The 20,666-nt window shown below is 38.8% G+C and overlaps 1 protein-coding gene across 1 annotated transcript in view; it reads left to right on the top strand.

The window, feature by feature from the left end:
• The first annotated feature begins 990 nt into the window (after window positions 1-990).
• LOC145693482 (uncharacterized) overlaps window positions 991-20,666 on the top strand; it is a 54,090-nt gene continuing 34,414 nt past the window's right edge. The window contains exon 1 of the mRNA XM_081769520.1: window positions 991-1,012. The gene's annotated coding sequence lies outside the window, so the exon portion shown is untranslated. The remainder of the gene's footprint in view (window positions 1,013-20,666) is intronic.

Here is a 20,666-nt window from a genome sequence, read left to right on the forward strand (position 1 = left end):
ATCCTAAAATGTCGGCTACCTTCGTTGATCTCCGTCTTGCCGACTATTGGCGATTGTGGGCGACTCCTCTTTGTTACTGGCGTCTGCGTTGTATTTGTTACTACCAACGCGTGTGGTGCGCACATGGTTACAACATGATATGAAGACATACGGAACCTTACAACATAAAGCTGAAAAGATCTCAATGCAATAATAAGTTTGCAATGACCAAAAACAGTTTACAAATTAAGCTATTACTGCAAACTGTAAACCTGCAACAGAAAGCAATTTAGCACTGAACATATACATACAAAGTACATATATAAACTAACATGCACATAGTTTATCAAGAAACATATTATCTGCTTTTTACATATTAATCGTATTTCTTTTTCGTTCAGGATGTAGCTGTTTTCCAGTGATCCATCCAAATTATGATGTAACTGAACGACGGTCTAATTCAAGTTGTTATATTCTTAGATATTTTAAGCAAGTATCTCTAGCAGGAGCGTCATTTCAGATTTTGCTTGATATAAGTAAAATTTCGCGTTTTTCACTGATTCTATTGATAAAATCTATATACATCTCAAACTCAGGAGGGTGGCAAATGCCCCCTTCCTTTCCCCCTAAATGACGCCTCTGATATCTAGGTATATGTTAGTATCATTAATAATAGGATTTTATATAGTTTACTATCTTACGGTATTCTATAGTTAACCGTTTTTTTTTTTTTTTTTTTTTACTTTGTGTCGACTATCCTGAAGAATGAATCCTAATTGCGATAATAAATATGTGAATAAACAGTACTCGGTAAATGTTTAACAGACGGGGTCCAGAAGTAGGGGAAGATGCTATACCTTAGGACATAATGTACCTTGGGACTTTTGAGATATTTTCTACATTAAGAAAGATTTATGTTTGTCTTGGTGCTGGTAACACTGCTCTTGAGATGCGCCATTTCATACATAGAAAGTTTGTGTATGTGATTTTTGTGCACGAACAGAGGAAGTAAAACGATTATTGACAAATTCAGGTTGGTATTTTCTGAAGATATACTTTTTAAATATTATTCCTAAATTCACTGTTTTCCTTATGTTGTGGTATACTTATAATAAATTGTCTTTTTTTCTGTAAACTGTAAGATCAACCAAAGTTCAGTCGTAGCGTTGGGAATGTTAAAATCAGAAATGTAAAATAAGACGGGGTGAAGTACCATGGGACGAATATTATTGTTTTCATTTCCAAATTTGGAAAATTCCTCGAAGTTTTACTGGTCTTAAACGCCCTGTCTCTCAGAAAGATTCAGTAGAAGCAGCTGTCCAAGAAGTACTTGATGGAAAGTTAGGAATAAGAGCTGCAGCCAAAAAAATATGATGTTCCGAAGACATCCGTTTTCCGCCACGTCCAAATGTCCAAAGCTGTAGGGTTGAAGAAGTTCGTATACCAACCAAAATATGACTGCAAGAAAGTGTTTAAACTGCGGATGAAGAATTAGAGTTAGTAGAGTACTTAAAGTTAAGTGCACGGTTGTAGTATGGCTTAACGAGAAAAGCAATGGAGAAATTAGTATTTCAATTTGCGAAATGCAATAATACACGGTGTAAGAAATATCCAACCGAATGGGAAGAAAATAAAGAAGTTGGTGAAGGTTGGCTGCGATGCTTTCAAGAGAGGCATTCTACTGAAATATCGCTGCGCAAACCAGAACCAACAAATGTTGTTAGATCACTGTTATTTACAAGATAAACTGCCAAGACATTTTTTGGCAATTAATAAGAAGTTTTGCAATGTAGGAAGTTTTCCCCTAGTAAAATCTACAACGTTGATGAGAGAGGGCTCCCAACTGTACACAACCCGCCCAAACTTCTTGCACCCAGAGAAAAACAGCTTGGTAGCGTCACACCAGGTGAAAGAGGGCCCAACGTCACAGTGATCGCATGCGTTAATGCTATAGGGAACAGTGTTCCACCCTTATTTGTATTTCCCAGGATCAACTTCGTTGAATCGACAATGATGAGAGGAACACCTGCGGGAGCTATTGAAGGAGCGAATGTATCTGGGTGGTCAAACGATGATATCTTCCTCAAGTTTCTGAATCACTTTATTGATCATGAAAAGCCGATGAAAAAAAAATCCAGTTTTTCTTTTTTCTGGACAACCACGGAAGCCACCTTTCAGTTCCTGTAATATCTAGAGCAAAAGATGCTGGAGTGATATTAATTACATTCCACCCACACACAACACACAAAATGCAGCCTTTGGACAGAACAGTATTTGGACCGTTTAAAACATTTTACAACAAAGTAGCAACCGAGTTTATGATTTCACCGTCTTCTACCTCTCCCGGGACATCTTCTGCATATAAGAGAATCACGATATATGATGTGGCTGAACTTGCTGGTAAGGCATATGACAAGGCGTTCACTCCACGGACTATCAAGAATGGGTTTGAAGTTTGCGGGTTAGTGCCGCTGAATGAGGACATATTCACAATGACTAGTTTCTAGAATCAACTCTACTAATCTCAAGCAACTACTCTCCATTTGATCAAGCTGTTGTACAACTGATGTAGCTACATCAGAGCATTCTATCTTTGAAACTGCTTGTGCCGATTCTAATTTTTTCCGAAGAAGCCTCTTCGTGTGTGATTGTCCAACGGGTTCCAAGCCCTTCCTTAACGAATGTGTCAAATTGTGCGAGTTTTTCTTCTCCGTCCGAGCAATTTCAAGCAAGAGCTGCATCCCTATCACCGGAAGAAATAAGACCACTCCCTAACTGTAGATTATTTTCATTTACCAAGCGGAAAGTTAGCCGAGTGAAAGACAGAGCTCGGGTGTTAACTGACACACCAGAAAAAAAGAAATTGAAGAAAGGAAAATAAATGCGACAAGAAGAAAACGTGATGGTTCACTTACACGAACGAGAAGAGAACCTAGAACAATACGAAGAAAACCTTGGGAGGAAGATTCAGATTCGGAAAGCCTTGAAGCAGTAGAACTGGTAACTAATGATTCAGTAGACGAGTTAGAGGATTTACGAAACGAAATTTTAGTAAGTCAACTAGAAAACAACCTGGAAGATGAAAACATAGAGAAGAATGATTTTGTTGTTATCGTAGTCCGGGGAAAGAAGTCGATCAAGCATTATGTTGGGAAAATATGTGGAAAAATGAGCGACTTCGCATACACTGTTCAATATTTGACGAAGCCAAAGGAAATTGGTGGTACATGTTTCACATTCTTGGAAGACATGAGGACTTGAGGACATCAAAGTAAAACTACCTCAGGCAAAGAAACTTCAAAGTTCATCATCTCGTAAGTTGAAATACTATGTGTTTCTTGTTTCGTTTGAAGGATATGATCTTGATTAGGGAGTTCTTTATGCAAGTATAAAATTTGTGAAGGATAGACTTTTCCTGGAGAGAGATCGTAGTCTGATATTCTTTGTAAATGCTTAAATATTTCAATATATGTTTTGTAGCTTTTGATTCTTCCTTTATACAAAGTATTCCCACTTTCTTGACTATTCGTAAAATAGCGTTCTTTTATACTACTGCATAAATAAAATAAAAGTGTTAGGTTTCTTACCACTCGATAGATAAATAATAATCTATGTTAAATTTGTATTATCAGATAGATAAATACAATAAATGTGATTCATAGTCTCAATTTCATTGTCTTTGCACCTTTATTTTAGCATACGTTTAATATACAGTTATTTAACAAGAAATCAAACCACCTATACTTAGTTTAACTTCATGTTTCAAAGTGTCCCGAGGTACATCATCCCCTGTTTCAAGGTACATCACCCTATGTACCTTAGGACACTTAGCAGTGTCTTTCAAAACAGAGTATTGTAGTAAGAACATAAGAAAAGCAAATTTTTACTTTTTCTAAATAAATGCTCAAAGGAGTATTGCACTCTGCCATGCTTTCAGGTACCTGCCTGGACTAATCATTACTGAGAAATCGGAGTTTTATTCCAATATTAAGTGTACCGTACAAAGTCAAACCTTCCATGTAATTAAGCTTACAGTACAAATTTTATGTCTCTTTTTCTCCCAACTTCATTTTCTTGTACTCTGAAGGCTAAACACAAGCTTCAGTAATTATTATAATAGAAAGCAGTGGATATATAATGCGAACCACTGTTTTTTTCTGTTTTTCAACTTATATCGATCGTTTTCGATTATTTTTTACAAATCAACCCACTACCAATTTCCCATACGTAAAATCTCCCTTCCATAAAAGAGATTTTTTTTAAAATGCAAGGACGTGTTCTGTTTAGTTTTTGCTTCATAAATTGATGTCGAGCCGAGTTTGACAAATAGCTCCCTCGTTCAGCTCGTTTTAACTCATTTTGAAATCATGATCTGATTTTACTGGAAAGCGAAAGTCATGAGAAATGTAAGCAATAATGTGGAATAGTTTTAGTGGTGCTCACGACAGGGTTGCATTTTGTATCATAGTTTTAGTGCATCTTGAGGGGTACTTTTAGTGCAACTCGTCTCGTCTCGATAGCAAAACGACTACAACTCAAACGTGAGCACCAGCGTCATTAACTTGTTCTACCACCAACGAATTTCGAGATGATTTCTTTTGCATTGTTTTGTGCCATTTTGTACGTCTATTAACTTTTTGTGCGTCACCGTAAGTGGGCCAAATGGTCCTACAAATATGGCGGAACAAGTTAATGCTGTTCCGCCACCAACGAATTTCGAAATCGTTTCCTTCACATCGTTTTGTGCGCCTAATTTCACGTTTTGTGCGTCATGGGAAGTGGGCTAAAATGGGTCTGCAAGTTGGGATGAAAATGACCCACTGTTCCACCACCAACGAATTTATCGAGGTCGCTTCTTTCGCATCGTTTAGTGCCAGTTTCTTGCCGTTTTGAGCGTGTATTTTTATGCTTTGTGCGTAACTGGAAGTGGGTCAAAATGGGCTTCCAAGATTTGACGAAAATGACCAAGAGTTCCGTCACTATCGAATTTCGAGGTTGTTAATTTCACAGCCTTTCATGCTTGTTTTGTGCCGTTTTGAGCGCCTATATCGAAGTTTCGTGAGTCACTGGAAGAGGGTCAAAATGGGCTTCCAAGCTGGGACGAAAATGACCAAGAGTTCGCCACTATCGAATTTCGAGGTCGTTAATTACACAGCCTTTCATGCTTGTTTTGAGCGCCTAGTTCGACGTTTTGTGAGTCACTGGAAGAGAGTCAAAATAGGCTTCCAAGCTGGGACGAAAATGGCCCACTGTTGCGCCACCACTAAATTTCGAGGTCGTTTTTTCGCAACGTTTAGTGCCATTTTTATGTCGTTTTGTGCGCCTATTCCCACGTTTTATGTGTTACCGTAAATGAGTCAAAATGGACGTACAAATATTTCGGAACAAGTTAATGCTGTTCCGCCACCAACGAATTTTGAGGTCGTTTCCTTCAAATCGCCTAATAAGTGTTTTGTGCTTCTATTTCCACGTTTTTTGAGTCATCGGAAGTAGGTCAAAATGGGCTACCAAGATGGGACGAAAATGACCAAGAGTTCACCAGTATCGAATTTCGATGTCGTTAATTTCACAGCTTTTCATGCTTGTTTTGTGCCTTTTTGTACGCCTATTTCGACGTTTTGTGCGTCACCGGAAACGAGTCAGTTATCCTACAAATATGGCGGAACAAGTTAATGCTGTTCCGTCGGGAACGAATCGAGATCCTTTCCTTCATGTCGTCTTGTGCGTGTTTTCCACTGTTTTATGCGTCATGCGAAGTGGGCTAAAATGGGTGTGTAAGTTGAAATGAAAATGACCCACTGTTTCACCACCAACGAATTTATCGAGTTCGCTTCTTTCGCATGGTTTAGTGCCAGTTTCTTGCCGTTGTGAGCGTGTATTTTTATGTTTTGTGCGTCACTGGAAGTGGGTCAAAATGGGCTTCCAAGATTTGACGAAAATGACCAAGGGTTCCACCACCATCGAATTTCGAGGTCGTTAATTTCATAGCCTTTCATGCTTGTTTAGTGCTCCTATTTCGACGTTTTGTGAGTCACTGGAAGAGGGTCAAAATGGGCTTCCAAGCTGGGACGAAAATGACCCACTATTGCGCCACTAGTAAATTTCGAGATCGTTTCTTTCGCAACGTTCAGTGCCATTTTTATGTCGTTTTCTGCGCCTATTCCCACGTTTTATGCGTTACCGGAAATGAGTCAAAAAGGGGCCTACAAATACTTCTGAACAAGTTAATGCTGTTCCGCCACAAACGAATTTTGAGGTCGTTTCCTTCAAATCGCCTGGTGCCTGTTTTGTCCGCCTATTTCCAAGTTTTGTGAGTCACCGGAAGTGGATCAAAATGGGCTTCCAATCTGGGACGAAAATGGCCAAGAGTTCGCCACTATCGAATTTTAAGGTCATTAATTTCACAGCCTTTCATGCTTGTTTTGTGCGCCTAGTTCGACATTTTGTTAGTCACTAGAAGACGGTCAAAATGGGCTTCCAAGCTGGCACGAAAATGACCCACTGTTGGGCCACTACTAAATTTCAAGGTCGTTTCTTTCGCAACGTTTAGTGCCATTTTTATGTCGTTTTGTGCGACTATTCCCACGTTTTATGCGTTACCGGAAATTAGTCAAAATGAGCCTACAAATATTTCGAAATAAATTATGGCCTGTGCGCCACCAACGAATTTTGAGGTCGTTTTCTTCAAATCGCCTAGTGCCTGTTTTGTTCGCCTATTTCCACGTTTTGTGAGTCACCGGAAGTGGGTTAAAATGGGCTTCCAAGATGGGAAGAAAATGACCAAGAGTTCGCCACTATCGAATTTCGATGTCGTTAATTTCACAGCCTTTCATGCTTGTTTTGTGCCGTTCTGTGCGCCTATTCCGACGTTTTGTGCGTCACCGGAAATGGGTCAATGTTATCCTACAAATATGGTGGAACAAGTTAATGCTGTTCCATCGGGAACGATTTCGAAGTCGTTTCCTTCACATCGTCTTGTGCGTCTTTCCACCGTTTTGTGCGCCTATTTCCACGTTTTATCAATCAATGGTAGTGGGTCAAAATGTGCATTCAATGTGGGAAGAAAAATGACCCACTGTACCACCAGTATCAAATTTCGAGGTTGCTTATTTCTTATTCTTTAGTGCATGTTTTGTACCGTTTCTGCGCATATTTTCACGTTTTGTGCGCCACCGAATGTTGGTCAAACAGGACCTACAAATATGTCAGAAAAATATATTCATCCCACTTTCAACTCCCTTTTTGACCCACTTCCACTGACGCACAAAGCGACACATATCATACACAAAAAATGTGAAGGAAACAAAGTAAACATTCGATTGTGACGGAACGGCATTAACTTATTCCGCTATACTTGTAATCCATTTTGGCCCATTTTCGTTGTCGCACTAAAGTGGAAATAGGCGGACGAAACGGTACAAAACAGGCACTATAACATGCAAAAGAAACGACCTCCAAATTCGATAGTGGCAGAACAATGAATCTTTTTCCTCACGCCTTGATGGTCCATTTTGACACATTTCTGGTAATGCTCAAAATGTGGAAAGTAGGCGAATAGAACGGTACAAAATACACACTAAACGATGTGAAGGAAACATCCTCCAAATTCGTTGGTGGCGGAACAGCATTAACTTGTTTCTTTATATTCGTAGGTCCATTTTGATCTACTTCCGATGACTGAGCCGATAACACGAACCGGCTCGGTTGGGGTAAGCGATCGGCTCGAGCTGGCTCGGTTGGGTGAACTGTTGGCTCGACTCACTTCTCGGTTCGGCTCGATAAGTGAATGAGCTGTGAGCGAGCCGCTTGAATCATTGACAACCCTAAACCCGGGTCGAGCAGTTTTGAACATGTTTGGCTGGAGTCCTATAACTTTTAACAATTTTTGGCTCGTGCTCCTCCTGAACTCAAACCTAAAACTTCGTGACCAACGTCCTTGCCTGCTGATTTCTTGACGACCGAGATAGACAGCCAACTAATTTTTAGTTTTCAGATACAAAGCGCCTATATTCCATGTTTATACACGGTGTTATAATAATAATTAGTTATAGTAGTTGTAGTATTATATTTGATAACTATATTGTCTATGTCTAGGATACTTGAAGAGAGTAGTACTTGGAACTACACAAAGGGTTTAGCTCGAATTGGCTCGACTCGACTCGAAACTCGATCCGAATTCGAGTGGAGTTAGGGGAAATTTTTGGAGCCGAGTTTTCGAGTCGAGCTCAAAGATGTCTGCTTTGAGTCGAGTCGAGTTTTGAAAAACTCGCTCGTGCCTATCCCTATTGTATGCATGACGGGCATATAGAGTTCTCTCGAGGGGGATAGAACCATAAACATAATCTATTTTTAAAATGTTGAGTTTCACGGCTTTCTTCCCAGGGGAGCGAAGGGATGGTAGTTATCCAGCATTTCTTATAAGTACCTTATTTGAAATATGTAAAACAGTCACAAGTGGACAACGCAATTTACACACATCTTCTTATCTTCAGTTTTAATTGCTGATTTTAATGCAATTAACAATTACAAGTTTCAATTGTCAATTGCAATTGACAATTAAATGTTTCAACTGCACCCTTTGCGATTGACAATTAACAATTAAAAGTTTCAATTGCCTGGTCACCAATTAACAATTAACAATTGACGAAAATTTAATTGCAAATTTTATGATTGAATTCAATTGCAATTGAAATTAATTGTCAATTACAAATTAAAATCAATTGCAATTAATTTTCAGAGCAATTACTTTCAATTGATTGATCAATTGCATTTGATTACAATTGATTTTGCCCAACACTGATGTGCACATCATTGTAAAGCGTGTTTCATTGCGAATCCAATGAGGTATAAACAGTGCTTATATTGTTTTTGCTATGCGAGTTTGATGTGATTATCTTCACGGAAATAACAAATTTCTGAAAATATCCCTAGGTCACGTGGGTGTCATGGAAAAATGGTGGGTGATGGAAAAAAATTGATTACATGTTTGAATTCTACGTGAAATGTTCTATTAGAGTCAGGTGTTCTAATTTCTGTGCCAAAATGTTGTTGACTAATGTTATTATAACTTTGCCTTCATGTTGCTCCACTCCTGATCGTCTGTATCGTTCACGACAACATATTTCTCTTCCCACTATGATTGTGGGAATAATCTTGGTACATGTAATAACTTAACCCGTCTCAGACGGGCATGAAGTAAGGATGCGATTCACGATGTAAAACTCACGACCTTACTTAACAATCGTATGAGAAGTGACTTGTCCTTACGCCAGGTTGAAATTTTCTGCCGTCCTTATTTGGATCCTCATTTGAAAGAAGTAGAAATAATTTCTATTTTCGCCTGGACTTCCAAACAACTACCAATCAGAAAATAATAATGCCTGACGCAGTCTTTCTCTGGCATTTTAAAACATGGTACTTGGACAAGGGAAACCTCAATCGAATTAATAGTCTTACGAAAAATATGATTTTTTGTTTAACATCAAGCACGATTTATGTTATTTAAAAAAAAAACTGTAAGAATAGAGGCCTTAGAGAATGTATGCAAATTAGTAAGAAGTGTCCGCACGAACACTACAGGCATGATCAAATGTGAATACATCTATTGAAATATTAAAAATAGGTGGTTTAATTATCTTGCACAATTTGATTACCGAATGATAATGTAATATGTTAAAAAGAACAATGACGACATATTGTCATCAGTGGTGTGTGACCTTCGTGGAATTTTAGAAAACGGTTCTGGTGATGACGCAATACAAAATATTGCGTTTTATGCATGAGAAAGGGTCCCAGGCGCAGTATAAGTTTACTATATGGGATATGTGGGCAGTGGTGGATCCAGGACGAACTTCTAGGGTGTTGTAATACTGCTAATTAGATCTACTTTTGTGACAGGACACGCTGCCCCATCAGCATTTGTGTACCGTTGTTTTCGCGAGTTTTGCGTTTCGCTCACTTCGAGCGGTGTGATTGAGCACTCCGCTCAGTAACCTTCTGAACTCTACCTTAGCTGTCTAAACTTGACTGGCAACATTGACAACACATGATCAGGGAGCAGCAGGTTGAATCGACAGCAGGAGGAGCAGGTTGCAGGTAGACAGAAGAAGAGAAATGCAGTGTAATAAGAACAAGTGGGAAAGCATAAAGAAAAGAATAAAATAAAAATTCAACTATGAAGAATTATTTGTAAGTGAACTAATAGAACAACAATTGTTTAAGGACTTGTTTTGTGTTAACCTATCAGTCAAGGTAAGAAACTAACAAGTAAGCCGTATTCGTGAAGAATCCAGCCACTGCAAGTAAACATCGCATGTCACGTACTAATGACAACGAAAAGGATTGAAACAAGTGATATGTGTATACGGTATACGACACATTAAAGCATGCTTTGCACTCGTAACCTTATAGAATTCTTTTGATATTACCGTAAAAACATATGCGCATATAAAAAGTAAATCTAAAATATTGATACATTATTTATATAAGCCGACATAATAATATCCATTTCAAATACTTCATTCATGACTTAATCTATTTTATTGGATACTGCATATCAGTGCTACAAAAAGTAAATATAAAGTTTCTTGCGCCAGTCAATATTAGTAGAGGTTGATAATTTGTATACACTCTAAAGGATCAGTAAATATAGAAAGTCGTGCATATAATGAGCGCACAATATGAACGCATCACTTTGCATTGAATTCTTTTAGTCTTAAGCTCAAGTTTGAAACATATATCTACATAAAGCGCTTGAAAGAAACTCAATCTATATTTGATATAGGCCTATATAATAGCGGAATATTACTTCAAATTATAGCCATAAAAATATCTAACAACCACAGTAGTAATATAACATTGTTACGTAACTATTATTTCTGAAAACTGTGCTAGCTAACATATTTATTTGTGAAGAATGTTTGAAATATCAGTAATAAGTTGAATTCAATTTAAATAAAAGTTCGCCAGTCGCGACTATCAAGTGTCAGTTAGTTAGTCACTTTGCATTCAAATTAGTATTTCACTAGTGAATCATCTGTTCGGGCAAAGACAGAACGGAAGATAGAAACAATTATATCAAGTGGCAAGTATAATATAATAGTTCAGTGCATCCGTAAAAAGGAAATAATAAATGAATAATAAATACAAATATAAATAAGAGATCAAACTTCTTTCTAGACATTTGAAATAGCATAATTTGTTACTGTCGTCTGGACTTCCTTTATTCTGAAAAGACTAAATAGTAGAGAAACCTTATTGCATGTATTATTATTATTATTGTTGTATATAGTATTTTGTGTGTTTCCTTGTTTGATATATCTTATTTCTTTTAATTACTTGTCAATCTCAGTTTTATGTTGAACGGTATCAATAATTAAAGTGAGTGACGTTACCAAGTCATTATTGAAGCGACTATTTACGTCAAAACATTGTTTATTTTTGGCTAGCATTATCTGTTGTGTATATGAATACTATTTTGTGATAGAATGTGGTATTATAGAAACAAATATAGTAAATAACTACGTATGGTTTTTAATAAATTTACGCTAGTGTATTCTGAAACTTCTGAGCCTAGATTGCATCATCTCTCTACGTCCACGCTACGTCTGACAACTTCGTGAATCACAACATTGTGGAGATTTATATTGAAGGCTCGAATGGTAAGTTGTCGATTACGACCCAAGAGTATTGTAGTATTATTATTGGTATTCTTATTTGAGTTCACTATTTCTTGATTCACTGTTTTCGGAGAAGGCGCTCCTGCTACCGAGATTCCGGATAACGGGAGGTTATTAAAATTTTGTTTCATATTTTAACCACTAATACCCTCCACCGTTACCGTCACCGTCACATTTTAGATTATGAGACTCAGACGCTTGTGAAAAATAGTTGCAATCATGAGTGTGAATTTCCTGGACTGCTAGTTGTGTAGTTTACTTCGTCGAAAAAAAAATAAATAAGTGAACATGGGTGGAAATCGGCGTAATCGACAAAGAGACAGTGCAAGTGAATCTGGTGGTGCGGCCGTGTCAGACTCAGATAAAGTAGTGTGTTGTGAGGACCCATCTGGAGATGAGTATCATGTACAATGTTGTCTGTGTGATCGCTGGTATCACCGCGTGTGTAGTCAAATGACGGAGGAGGAATGGAATGCTCAAAACGAACTCGAGGATGATGCACCCATTGAAGCATTATGGAAGTGCAGACAGTGCAAACCACATAAGGTGATGGAGAAGGGAGAACGAAGTCTGTCTTTGGATGCGATGGAGCAGATGCTTATCCGTATGTTTGAGAAGTATAATGAAAAGGGACAATGTGAGTTGAGGTCAAAAATCAAGGAAGATTTTCAGATGGAGATGAAGGTTATTCAAGAGGATTTACGGGATAGTAGGGAGCAATTGGAGAACAAGATTGAAGAAGTTAGCAAGAAGTGTGACAGGACGAGCGCCTCGTTAACTCAACAGGTAAATGAATTGTCACGGAAGTTGGACGGAACTCAGCAGGAGATTCAAGATTTGAAGAATACTGTCTGTAAACTCGAGGAAGTGGCAATACTAACAGAGAAAAAGGTAAGTCAGGAATTTGAAGAAGTAAATAGAAGAATCGATCAGGTATCGAAGAGCTGTGTAACAGGTATGGCACAATGTCAGGACAGGATGCAGGATGAGATTGCAGATGTGAAGCAAGAGGTGTTACAGATGACTACCGCACAGATAGAAGATCGTTTGGCCAAAGAACAGTTAAAAGTCATGCAGAAGACTGATGAATGTAGAAAGGTGATAGAAGAGGTTTCAGGAAGAATGATTAGAGCCAACGCGGTGATGAATAATCAACTGCAAGACTGTCGCGCGGAAGTGAGTCAGTCGAAGGCTTTCATGTGGCAAAACACTTCGGAACTATGGAAAGTACAAGAAAAGTTGGCTTGTCAGGAGGTAGCAATCGCGTCACTTCAACAAAGGATCGAGGAGGAATGGCGAAGACATAGTTCTGGTGTAGAAGAGGAAACAGATGTGAAGCGGCCATACAATTTTGCTCAATCTCCAAGCTTGAATGGAAGGCGCAATAGAAGTGATTCCAGTGGTACCTGCTGTGGAAGAAGTGCCCTCAATAGTACGGCGGCTTCTCGGAGCAAGGAACCTGAGGTGCATTCAAGTTATCGGAGAAGACGAAGGAGATGGATCAAGACCAGTTCGTCTGATGAAAGTGGGTATTCAGAAGAAGATGGATGGTCCCCGAAGACGGAAAGAAGAAGGAACCGACAAAGAAGACAGCTTCCTTCTAATAGCAACGAGAATGGAAACGCCAGAAGACTAACGAACCGTCGCGGAGCCTATTCGGAAGCAGCTCAGGACTACAGGGAGAAAATGGAAAAGGAAGAAGACGAAGAGGAACTGAAATTGCGATTAACGGATATAAAATCGTTCACGCACTATCCACCAGAGAGAGGTGATTTGTCAGCTCAAGCATTTATCATACAGGTTGAACGAGAGTGTGCTCTAATGGAAGTGCGACCTAGTCAGGCGCTTAAGGTATTACCGTTCGTACTAAAAGATGCAGTGCTGTCATGGTATTATTCAAATGTGAATAAATTCCTCACGTATGCCGACTTCAAGCAAATGTTCTTAAGACATTATCATTCAGAAGATGTAACATGTGCTAAGCTAACGCGCCTTAAGACTGTACCATTCAACCCTAAGGTTGATGGGAGTGTTGAACGTTTTGTTACAAATAGATTCTGTCAGATTAGGGACTTGGATTCACAGAGCAGTGAAGCCCAGATCTGCAACACTATTATAACTTTGCTACCAGTTCAGTATCAAAGACAGTTGGTTTCATCACGAGGCCAGGAGTTAGCAGAAATTCTTGAACAGTCCGACGACTTGAACTGATTCACGACACATGGGAAGCAAGACGGAAGACAGGAAGAGATGGCGCTAGAAGATGGGAGGACGGTGAAGAGGTGATTACTCGTAAAGCTAAAGTAGCAGCTATATCGAAGGACCAGGAGGATAACAAGACAGAGCCTGCGAACACAAGAGAAGAATCACCGTACGAAGGACGAGATGGTGTACGAGGACGCGGGAACTATCGACGCGGCAGACGAGGTGGGCGTGCACGTTCTTGGAGGGGAAGTAGACGGCCAGGAAGGAAATGGCACACACACGAAGAATATGAAAGAGATGACCCGAGATCCTCCCAAGAGGATATTCAGCACCGTTGGGATCCTCGGGGAAGTCCAAATTCAAAAAACTAAATGAAGTATCCACCTCGCGGGTCGGAGGTAGGTACAATTTGTGTTGTGACAAGACCCATGAGAAAAGTGTAAGTGAGGATTTACCTGAGGAAGTGTATAATGATGTATATAGTCCTTTATGTGTACATGAGTATGAGTGTAGGAATGAGGCGAATATTTTTCGAGTTAAATTTCAATGTATAGCTGGACAAGAGTGGGAGTATAACACAGATTGCGAGAATATTGACGACCTGAAGACTGACTTTGAACAAATAAAAGAATGGTCTGGTATCATACGAGTATCTGTGTTGGATGAAGTTGTGCAAGCTCTTGTTGATAGCGGTGCGGAAGTGACGTTGTGTAGTCTAGAGTTCTGGAGAAAGGTTACGAAGATTATATCACATCCGAAATTGAAACCAGCACCCCACGTAGTTCTTGTCGATTATAGTGGAACCAGGAAGAAAATGGTGAAAGGAGAAGTATATCTTCCTGTGACAATTAAGGGAATACAGACGGATGTTCGAGCTTTTGTGGTCGACAGGCTCAACCAATATCTTCTATTGGGTCGTGATTACATGAGCAAGTTTCAAGTCAGAATGAATTTTGGAAATGGCATGGTAACCATCCAAACTGGGGAACAAGAAGTCGTAGTACCCATGGTTCAAGCGAAGGAGGAAGAAAATACGTGTAATAATATGATTAATGAGTTGAGTGTGGATTACCATCTCCCTGTAAACGTAGAAGAATTGAATGAATGCGAATGCCATCCAGAGGAAGGCAGCACACAGGTATGTGGATGCGATCGTGAAGATTTGAAAGAAGTTTTAAATCAGTGGAACAGCGTATTGATGCAACAAGAAGATTCGTATGATGAAGCTAGGTCAAGGCAAAGAGATGATTTCAACCTGAGACAAATTACGCTGGGACAAATACAGGATCAAGCTCTTGTGGAATCTTTGTATGACCCACTTGTTCAGGAGATTCAATGTTCGGCTTGCTGTCCAAAGAGAGTGGAAGTCATGGAAGTCAGGGAAGAAGCGACTGAAAAGAGTCTGTACGCTACCCCCGAAGAAGTGAGAGAAGTGGTTCAGAAAACTCCTATTGCTCCGGAACACAAGGAAATGTTGTTCAATGTGCTGATGAAGAGAAGAAAAGTTTTCGCCCATTTCCCATGAAAATGTAACAAGTTTAAGTATACAATCCAACTTTCCACTGAAGATCCAATTGTGAAACGACCTTACCCAATTCCACTGTGTTATCGAGATAAGGCAAGGGAGCAGATTCAAAAATGCTTGCGTCAAGGTATCATTGAGCCTGCAGTGTCAAAACATCACCATCCGCTGGTAATAGTCAGAAAGAAGAAATCGAATGAGGTTAGAGTCTGTCTTGATTTGGTCGAACTTAATAAATTCGTATCTTTAACAAATTTGAAGGTCGAACGCCTCGATGACCTCTTTGCAAGATTTAATGGGATGACCTGTGCAACGTCCCTCGACCTGCTGCTTTCCTACTGCCAGATCGAGTTAACCGAAGATTGTAGGGATCTTGTAGCATTCTCTTTTGAAGGCCAGATGTATCGTCATTGCAGAGTACCCTTTGGTTACCAGAATGGTGGAGCTTGTTTAATGGTAGCGTTGCAGAAAGTGTTGGGGGTTACTATTCTTGAAAAGATCTTACTGTATATAGATGATATTTTAATTCCCGGGACTGATCCAGTAGCTCATATCGAGTTGTTAGACCAAGTATTGTATAAGTTAGAGGAAGCAAATATGACAGTCAATTTAAAGAAATGCACATTTATGGTATATGAGGCAAATTTCTTAGGTTTTGTGGTAACACCGGTAGGAATCCAGAGTACGTGGATCTAGTAAAGTCATTGCCAAGGCCAACAACTATAAAAACATTACAAAGGACCTTAGGATTTTTTCAGTGGTGCTCCAAGTTTGTACATGATTTTGCTCGTAAGTCAGCACCATTATACCAGCTGCTTAAACAAGGGAAGAAATGGACCTGGTTGCCTGAACATACGAATTGTTTCGAGGAAATAAAACATGAGCTTTGTAAAAATATACTTTTGGTGCATCCAGATATGTCAAAAGACTTCATTATCATAGTCGACGGTTCGACTATTGGGACTGCTGCTATTTTGACACAAGAGTATGAAGATGGAAAACGAGCTATTGGTTTCACTGGACACATACTTAAGCCTTGTGAATCTCGCTATACCATTGCTGAGATAGAGATGTTGGGTGTTGTAAAAGCTATAAGAAAATGGCGTAATCTATTGATAGGGCATCATGTGATCGTACAAACTGACCATCAAGCTTTAGTGCATTTTAAGAGCATAAAATATTGGAATACCAGGTTATATAGGTGGTGTATTGAAACGCAAGATGTAGAGTTGAAAATCCAATACATACCTGGAGTAACCAATGTAGCAGCGGATACTTTGTTTCGTATCACCGTATGCCAATCACCTAGAATTTTTACAATTTTCAATTTTCATGTCCTTCCAGGAGATTTAGCAAATATGACCAGTGAGGATTGGAAGCAATACCAACGTGAAGATCCAAGATTAATGAAGTATATTGATGCTCTGGAGCAAGATCAGACCAATGTACCAGAAATAAGTTGGGGAAAATCTGTACGACTGTATTATAAGATCCAACAAGGTGTGCTGTTAAAACGTGATTTTCCTTTGAAAGATAAATGGAGGATAGTTGTACCCAAAAGTTTAGTAAAGAGAGTACTGAGATGTTACCATGATGACAGGGGTCATTTTGGATATGCGAAGACACACACGATGCTTCTGGAAAATTTCGTTTGGGAAGACATGTATACTGATGTGCGACAATACATCCGCAATTGTGTATTGTGTATGAGACACAAAGCTGATCCTCATCCTCTCTCAAGGAAGTTACAGTCGGTCACCGTCTCGAGAGCCCGAGAGTTACTATCAGTTCATGTGGTAGGGAAGCTTCCAACCAGCAAGTCAAACATGGCATATGTATGCACGTGCATGGATGTGTTTACCAGGCATCTAGTAGCGTACCCAATGAGACGAGCTACAACTGCTGCAATTCTGAGGTGTCTGGATTTGTATTTTATGCATTTAGGTATTCCGGACGCCACTATATGTGACAACGGTCCATGTTTCGTATCTAGTAAGTTCCTAGGATCAATGGCTAGTAAAGGAGTTAAGGTGTATCACACCACACCATACCATCCTCAAGCAAATCCCGTGGAGAGGATGCATAGAGAAATGAATAGGCTTTGGAGGTTGTATTGTGCTGGACAACATGTGGATTGGAGTAAGCACTTGTGGAATATCGTTATGTTACTGAATTATACTATTGTGGAGAATCTGAACGTTGCTCCAGTCCAAGCACATCTAAACGTGAAGGATGTAACGCCTGTGATGAAACGACTGTTCCAAGAGGAGACTGATGAAGACGGGAATTCGTGGGACAACCGGCTACTTATGATTGCACGCCGTAAGAAGTCTCAGATGGCGAAGAAGAATCAACGTACCAACGAAAAAATGACATCGGATCGGCACGCTAATGTAGGCGATCTTATATTTCTCAGGGCACATCCCATCAGTGATGCAGCAGCACAGCAGATAAAGAAGATGTTCGATCTGTACTCAGGACCGTACTTATGTGTTCGTAAGCCAAGTCTTAAGGTTGTGGAGCTGATTGATTCGAACAATGGAAAATCGATAGGACACCGATCCGAACACCAATGTAAATTGTGGAAGCCCACTAAGGAAGAATACTGGAAATGGCGGAAGAAGGCAGAGGAGAATTGTGCCAGTCAACTTGCCTGATGAATACTGCGAATAGATTGCAGGCTGTACGTATTTCGAAATATTGTGTATATATGTATATAAATGTATGTGTCAGGTATCATTTGTTTGTGTATTATCTTACTTCTATAAGTATCTGTGGAACTAAGTGAAAGTTAATCTGTGAATGCTTAGTGACGGCGCAGGGATCAACCTATTCGGACGCCATATGTGACAGGACACGCTGCCCCATTAGCATTTGTGTACCGTTGTTTTCGCGAGTTTTTCGTTTCGCTCACTTCGAGCGGTGTGACTGAGCACTCCGCTCAGTAACCTTCTGAACTCTACCTTAGCTGTCTAAACTTGACTGGCAACATTGACAACACATGATCAGGGAGCAGCAGGTTGAATCGACAGCAGGAGGAGCAGGTTGCAGGTAGACAGAAGAAGAGAAATGCAGTGTAATAAGAACAAGTGGGAAAGCATAAAGAAAAGAATAAAATAAAAATTCAACTATGAAGAATTATTTGTAAGTGAACTAATAGAACAACAATTGTTTAAGGACTTGTTTTGTGTTAACCTATCAGTCAAGGTAAGAAACTAACAAGTAAGCCGTATTCGTGAAGAATCCAGCCACTGCAAGTAAACATCGCATGTCACGTACTAATGACAACGAAAAGGATTGAAACAAGTGATATGTGTATACGGTATACGACACATTAAAGCATGCTTTGCACTCGTAACCTTATAGAATTCTTTTGATATTACCGTAAAAACATATGCGCATATAAAAAGTAAATCTAAAATATTGATACATTATTTATATAAGCCGACATAATAATATCCATTTCAAATACTTCATTCATGACTTAATCTATTTTATTGGATACTGCATATCAGTGCTACAAAAAGTAAATATAAAGTTTCTTGCGCCAGTCAATATTAGTAGAGGTTGATAATTTGTATACACTCTAAAGGATCAGTAAATATAGAAAGTCGTGCATATAATGAGCGCACAATATGAACGCATCACTTTGCATTGAATTCTTTTAGTCTTAAGCTCAAGTTTGAAACATATATCTACATAAAGCGCTTGAAAGAAACTCAATCTATATTTGATATAGGCCTATATAATAGCGGAATATTACTTCAAATTATAGCCATAAAAATATCTAACAACCACAGTAGTAATATAACATTGTTACGTAACTATTATTTCTGAAAACTGTGCTAGCTAACATATTTATTTGTGAAGAATGTTTGAAATATCAGTAATAAGTTGAATTCAATTTAAATAAAAGTTCGCCAGTCGCGACTATCAAGTGTCAGTTAGTTAGTCACTTTGCATTCAAATTAGTATTTCACTAGTGAATCATCTGTTCGGGCAAAGACAGAACGGAAGATAGAAACAATTATATCAAGTGGCAAGTATAATATAATAGTTCAGTGCATCCGTAAAAAGGAAATAATAAATGAATAATAAATACAAATATAAATAAGAGATCAAACTTCTTTCTAGACATTTGAAATAGCATAATTTGTTACTGTCGTCTGGACTTCCTTTATTCTGAAAAGACTAAATAGTAGAGAAACCTTATTGCATGTATTATTATTATTATTGTTGTATATAGTATTTTGTGTGTTTCCTTGTTTGATATATCTTATTTCTTTTAATTACTTGTCAATCTCAGTTTTATGTTGAACGGTATCAATAATTAAAGTGAGTGACGTTACCAAGTCATTATTGAAGCGACTATTTACGTCAAAACATTGTTTATTTTTGGCTAGCATTATCTGTTGTGTATATGAATACTATTTTGTGATAGAATGTGGTATTATAGAAACAAATATAGTAAATAACTACGTATGGTTTTTAATAACAAATTTACGCTAGTGTATTCTGAAACTTCTGAGCCTAGATTGCATCATCTCTCTACGTCCACGCTACGTCTGACAACTTCGTGAATCACAACATTGTGGAGATTTATATTGAAGGCTCGAATGGTAAGTTGTCGATTACGACCCAAGAGTATTGTAGTATTATTATTGGTATTCTTATTTGAGTTCACTATTTCTTGATTCACTGTTTTCGGAGCAGGCGCTCCTGCTACCGAGATTCCGGATAACGGGAGGTTATTAAAATTTTGTTTCATATTTTAACCACTAATACCCTCCACCGTTACCGTCACCGTCACACTTTTAAGAGCTCCAAACTCTGGGATTGGTTTTATTTATATATAAAATACAAACATTTCCTCCTCTAGGGGGCGATCACCCCCACGGATCCGTACCTGTATGTGCGTATCTTTTGTGGGTAGAGAGTTGAGCGAATACCCTCAGTACCTAAACTAGAAAATTGCTCTTCTTCATTTATTTTAACTTTCGCCATCTGATAACTGCCCTTATTTGCATATTTGATCTTCAATTCTACAATCTGGTTGATGCAAGGATCTACAAACGTTTTTCAGCTGATACAGATTCCCTCATGTTCGTATCTTGCTTCAGAATTTTCGGAGTTATGATAGTATTTCCCAGTAGCCTATGGAATTCAGTATAGTGCATTCTGTAGAATTGTTGTAAGTACGAGCATCTTCCGCAAGTAGTTCATTATCCACCACTGAAAATATGGTGCTTTCATGCAGGAAAGAATCCACTCTTTAACTACTA

The sequence above is a fragment of the Thermobia domestica genome, chromosome 8 (genome assembly GCF_964235325.1).
Source record: "Thermobia domestica chromosome 8, izTheDome1.hap1.1, whole genome shotgun sequence".
Lineage (NCBI taxonomy): Eukaryota > Metazoa > Arthropoda > Insecta > Zygentoma > Lepismatidae > Thermobia > Thermobia domestica.